Genomic DNA, 6,475 nt, shown 5'->3' on the forward strand with positions numbered 1-6,475 from the left:
GGATCTTTGCGTGTTGAACATACTGCTGCCAGGCCAACATAGTTTTCTTTATACAAAGGACATTGTTTGTTTCAAAATAATCATGTGACTGTTGAAACACTAATTTATTCATGTTTTGTTCTTTATCCATGTTGTATTTTATTTTATAAAAGATTTCAAGTGGGTCACACTATGATTTTATGTGTTTGAAATTATAATACTTCCGTTGTTAATTGTTTCACGATTCCATGTCATGTGTCAGTTTAGGTTGTTAAAGAGGCAAATTACTTTGGCTAACACGCCACATCTCGAGACGAGTGAGCAGGTGTCCAAGGCGGGGTGTGACAGTATAGATACACAAAAAGAATAAGAATCTATAACTAATGGTGGGAAGAAAACATTGAAAACGTGAAGCTAAAAACTCAGTGAATGGTAACTTTTTAAAAGTAAAAGCTCATAAAACATACTCTCAAAGTGTTTAAATGTGACATCCATAACGAAATAATAATTTAAAAGTTAAAATCATGTATTACAATAATTTCCAAGTAATGCCAACAAACCTATGCCTAAATCCAACAATGGAAAGACATCTAAATATACGACCAAGGATAGCTCGCACATGACCAAAGAATCCTGCGGCCAAAACTAGCTCACGCATATTTAGTACCGCCCACGATAGCATCCTCCATTTGACCTGACCATGAAAGAATACTAAATACACGACCCAAAATAGTTCACATGTGATCCATATCTAGAAGAAAATACGCAGCTAAACGAAGCTCACACATACTTAGAACCTACCACAATAACTATATGAATATCTGCTCCTATGTGCACATAGAGCCACCCACCAAGGGTTAAACTAGGCCTGAAGCCAAAATCACATCCTCCATCTATGTCCTCACCTAGGCTCAGGTTCTCAGATCTCTGGTCACGACCTCTTTCAATCTTGAAACCCCCTGATAACCATAGGTGGTGCTACGAAAACACATTCATGCAGCCTTTGGAAAATCACCTTCTTGTTCACCATAAACATCGATTAATCATATTTCAAACCATGTAGAATAATAAACTTGAAACATGATTTAACAAAGTTCAAGTCATACGCATTTTAAAATTGTGACGAATAAACACACCATTTAAGTATAAATAAAATTAGGAACTTGAAACCCACTTTTATAAAATCCAAGTCATAAATATTGCTATGAATCACGATAAGTAAACACGTTGTTTAAACATAAACGAAAGCGTAGTCATAACAAGTTTAAGTCATGGTAATTTCCAAATGATATCATAAAATAACATGTATATGTACAAAGAATGTTTGAAAATGAGCCACTTACCATCAACGATTTGATCCCCTAGATTATATGCTTTCCCTATTTCAAGTTGGCCTAAAACACAAAATTAAGGTCTCTCAGTTATTTTCAGTTAGCGATGGCACAACAATCTCTAAAAACACTTCATTATGAGCATTCAAGCTATTTTACATTTTTAGAGTCATTACATTCTCGAATCTCCTTGGACTAGACTAAAAATCCACTTCCAAACCTTTAAACCTCAAATTTAGATCCTTAGTAAAATGGATGTCCAAACTTAAGTCAAACTCATTAGTTCTTTCGTTTCCATATGCTCTTATACCCAATATCCATACCTTGGAGATTTAGATCTATTAACAATCTAAATATCAATCTAACGAGCCAAATACTTGGGGTTTATAAATACCCAATACCTACGAGTCAAATACCCAATATTCATACAATGACACTCATGAAATAAGATGATGCACAAATTATGGCGCTCATGAATGCTACACTTTTAACAAATAAAATCATAATTCATACTTTTCCAGACATTTCCAACTTCAGTTGGCTAACTTCAACCACTCATAACTTCTTCAATACTTAATAAAAATATTAATGTAATTTATATAAAACTTTTCATTTTAGAACCCTCTTTAACTTACTTGAAGAAATGAATGTGGGATTCCCACTGGATTTGTCCAGAATTTACCCTGAAAAATAGGTACTTTAAAATCGTATTCTTTGCAACCTCCTACTTTCCTCCTAAATTTGAACACATTTCCAGTCAAAATTGGCTAACAAGTGTTGTAGGAAAGTTACAGGACATTGAATTATCTTTCCTACCATATCCAATAGGTCTTTTAGTTCTATCTTTACACTCTAGGATACTTGAAAAACTAGTCTTCTCGAAATTGCATGAAAAGTCAGTGGCCTATTTTCTGCTTCAGAAAGCATTCACTTAGCCTCTTAATTTGCTCAAGCATTATTCAAATAATAAGTTAACTTTCAAACAAATCCAAATTTATATATTAATCCTTCTTGTGTAGTTTAAACTGAAATAAAAACCAGAGATGGTTTGTAAAGACCAAGTTTCTGCCAGGGCTGTCTCTTTCTTTAAGTTTTTCATTAAAAAAGTTTGTAAGCAAAATTCAAATGTTCACAAAAACTTTCAGTAAACAATTTGTTTTGAACTATGCTTTCAAAGACAAAATCCCCTAATCAAATAAGCTTTGAAAACCAGACGTTTCAATGTGAAACTTTCAAATAGATTACAAGTAAACAAAATATTGAATACTTAGAACATAACAAAACTTCAAACTATTAGTATAAATTATTAAAGCACTGATCCTTAACCAAAACTTACCAAAAAGGCTCTGAACCTTGTTAGTTGGTGTTCAGAAATAACCAAGGTAATCCGATTTGAGGCCATCTAAATTCATTTTATTTGTCTAAAGACCGTGAACTTTCAAAGCGCTTAGGATTAGACTAAGCCTTTCACTTACGAACCCTTGAACTTGAAAACTAGATACTTAACCCCATGAGCATCCTACTTAGTTCAAATTCAACGAATCTTTTATGTAGATACACTTTATCTCCACTATCGATGAGGCTTGGGATTTATACCCATTAGATTACCATGAGTCAAACTTAAAGACTTCCTAAGGTCACTCAAACCATTTATGTTTCAAACATGTAGAAACAACACCCAACGACCTCCAAAAGCTAAACGAAAGTCCCCTCTTGATCTCTAACATTCAACTTTAGGACTAAAGTCTTATAAGTAATCTAATCTTAATGCTTAGATTCAATGAGCAACATCCTAACCACCTTCTAAGTTTAAAATCAAGCATCCACAATGATGGTTTACTCAATACTATCACTAAGGTCAGATGGGTACTCAAAATAGACTCCAAAAGCTTAAAATCTTACCCAGATTCTGCCAAACACCTAATTTCAAGCTTCTATATGGTTAGACAACGGCCCAAACTCCTAAAAAAATTGAATCTAGCATCAAAATACAATGGGTAATGTTAAACTCATGCCTAAACTTAATGGGTATTCACAATCACCAAAAAAGACAACCCCGAACCATAAGAATCTTACTCTAAGTGATGGATCTAAATGAAGAACGAACAAAAATCAGTGGCTGCCTTAATCTCTGGTGAGTTACTGTGCACGATGGCTGTAAGGGAGGCATTAGAGAGTGACTTGTGGTTGGTGCAAAAAGTTGGCGCGACGCAAGTTGAGAAACAACGACACAAAACTTCCATGTATAGATCTGCATGGATGATGGGAGATGAGGCTCTCTGACAGTCAAGTAGGTAGATCGACACGTGTTGGTCAACTTGGGTGGCGTTGGCGCGAAGGAGAGAAAGAGAGATGGTGGCACAAGAGAAAATTTTGAGAGATGGAGAGGGGTGTTAGTCAACCTTCAATAAGAAGAAGAAGAAAACTCTAGAAAAATGAAGAAGGAGAAGAAGGGAGTTGAGATCTTCCCGCCCCCCTCCCCCTAAATAAATATGAAATGACTTTATGTCCACAACTCAATACCAAACTTTAAATGTGGCTATTTTCTTTGTTAATTTTCCATCACATTTTAAATTTCTTATTGAGCACCAAAATAAAATTGCATCTAAGAAAATTTTCTCATAAAAATGATGTAACTCATATAGAATTTTTCTTGGATTTTAAACTTGTTTTCTTTTTCACAACTTAAACAATATTAGTATACATAAAAGGTGAATGGAATGAGTGCTTACAGAAGATGCTACACTTTTCTCTCATCAGATAGTGTGTCAAAATTTTCAACCCATAGACAATGTCTGCCAATTCTAAGTCATGTGTTGGATAGTTATGTTCGTGCACCTTTAATTGTCTGGACGCATAAGCTATTACTTTCCCTTCATGCATCAAAAAGCATCTTAGGCCTTGGTGGTACACGTCAGAAAAGACTTCATATTCCTTTCCAGGCATAAGAAACGCAAGAACGAGTGTAGTAGTATGTCTAAGTTGTAACTCTTAGAAACTTCTCTCACAGTCATGCAACCATTCGACTGTAATGAATAACTCTTTATACTAAGTTGAGGTTATTACCTTAAAGATAAATAACAACATGACAATTGTAGTGAATGGTGACATGTAAGACTTGAACTTTAGGTATCTTATATTTTTCAAAGGGTTTAAAAGGTTTGAAAGAAGGAAAATACTTGGTTAATTATCCAAGAATAGTACTTGAGGCGTTTTAAATGTTTAAGGATGGCGAGAAAGAAAGATCATAGAGATTGGACATTTTAGCTAACTTCAGAAAGAAGTTTTTCACAACTCCCTTGGGCATTTGCACTCAAATTGATCTTGAAAGTTCAAAATTTGAGTATATTTTATTGAGTAAGGCGGCTGGGCATTTTGGATATTATAAAGTTGAAGTTTTGGATAAGAGAAGACGAGAGGGTCAATTCGAGAGTGAATCTGAGCAAGCTGCACTCTCAGAGCGCTACAGAACAAATTGTTTAGCGTTTTGCTTTGAAATTTAAAGGGAAGAAAGGCAATGAATTTTGGAACAACTTTGTAGAAGGAAGTGTTGCGAAAAAGTTACGGATTTAAGTTATAACTTTTCTCAGTCGGGTTATATTGTCTAGGCAAGAAAGTAGGTGAGAAGACCTTGGAAGTTAGCTATTCGTTTTGGACAACTATGTGGCATGTTTAAGGCAATCGGTTTAAAGATTTATTAAAGTGTCAAAGCCTTGTTAGCTTGTGTTTTGAAGTGTAAAAGTAAGCAGGAGGTGTTCTAAGAAGGTTTAAGGTGGATTTAAGCAAGGATGAGGTGTCAACTTAGGAACTGTAAAAATACAATAGCTTCAATGTTGAATTTATCACAATCCATTTAAGTATCTTGAATGAAATTAGGCTCAAACGTTTCCATTTTGAGTCTATTTTCTATGTTGGGGTTTCTGGTTTAATTTGGATAAGGGTCGGTTGTGTTTTAACTGTAGAGAAAGCAAGCAAGGTCAGATTACGGGTGGTTCTGAACAACGTGGACTTTTAGTGGGCTGTATTGTTCATTTGTTGGAATATGATGTTGAAATTTGAGGTATGAATATTAAGACATTTTACAACTTTGTGGAAGGAAATATTTTTATTCGAGTTCTAGATTTTAAGTTATAATGCTCTAAAGAAGAAGTAGAGTTTTGGCCGAGAATGAGGTTTTAGGCAGTGGCCGACTTTAAGAAATTAGCATGGCATTTTGGGCATGCGTTTATGTTTTAAAGAGAATTTACTAAGTGTTTTGGGGCTGTGTTTGATGTTTTAGAATGAAGGGAATTAATTGGAGTTGTTTCCCATCATTTTAGGACAAGAGGAAACCGAGCAAGCTTGTCAACCAAGGGTTTGATTTGAGATCTGTGAGTGGTTTTCTTAAATGTTTTATGTGATTTCACTTTGTTATTTTGAAGAATGATTCAAAGATAGAAGAGTTTCGAAAATGATTTGTATGAAAAGTTTATGTGTTTCAAGTGTGATTTATAATGGTGAAAGCTTGATTTGATATTGTATGATATGAGGCAAACTTTTATGTGCACATAAAGAGTCAAGGACCACATGGGGTGTATGAACCACATGATGAAAAAGCGGGTTTATGCGTTCAAAGGAGCGTATAAACCTTAGTGGTCTGAGCAACAAGGAATAAAAGTTGAGGCTTAGTTTTTATCTTTTGGTTAAGTGTTCAATCATTATGTTCTTGTACTAAACGCCTTCTTACGAAATAAAAGTTAAAGGTTGTTCTATCTTTTTTGCGATAAGTTCTAACCACATTAAGCTTATTAGTTAAGTGTTTTGGAGGTTGAGTTAAGTTAAGAAATTTAGGAGGAGTGTCTTTAGCATTTAATCGCGTCAAGGATACTCGAGTCGCTTCACGTCTTGTGAGACAAGCAAGCAGGTCTACAGGACAAGGTGTGACATGGGTCCTTAAATAAAGAGGACAGAGTTCGAGAATAAAACAAAAATAATGATTCATTAACGTGATGATTTAATTTGTACATGGTCTTTAATGATGTGCATAGCACAATGAACAGAACGAATTATACAATATAGATATTGCCTACGTATGGACACAAAAGTGGAAGAGTGTGAGAAAAGGAGCGAACTTATAGTATTTTCTTTTTTTATATCATTTCATTAGAGTTAACTGAGACGGAATT

At 34.6% G+C, this 6,475-nt stretch overlaps 1 long non-coding RNA gene across 2 annotated transcripts; it reads right to left on the reverse strand.

The window, feature by feature from the left end:
• Positions 1–454: 454 nt before the first annotated feature.
• On the reverse strand, positions 455–3,779 carry LOC105435270. Of its 2 annotated transcripts, XR_004215939.1 has the most exons (3): positions 3,387–3,779; positions 1,323–1,373; positions 455–994 (listed from the first exon to the last, which is right to left on the reverse strand). It is a non-coding gene; the product is annotated as an uncharacterized LOC105435270 (long non-coding RNA). The 2 variants fall into 2 exon arrangements; XR_004215938.1 differs by having other exon boundaries at positions 455–1,373.
• Positions 3,780–6,475: the final 2,696 nt, after the last annotated feature.

This window comes from Cucumis sativus, chromosome 4, assembly GCF_000004075.3.
Source record: "Cucumis sativus cultivar 9930 chromosome 4, Cucumber_9930_V3, whole genome shotgun sequence".
NCBI lineage: Eukaryota > Viridiplantae > Streptophyta > Magnoliopsida > Cucurbitales > Cucurbitaceae > Cucumis > Cucumis sativus.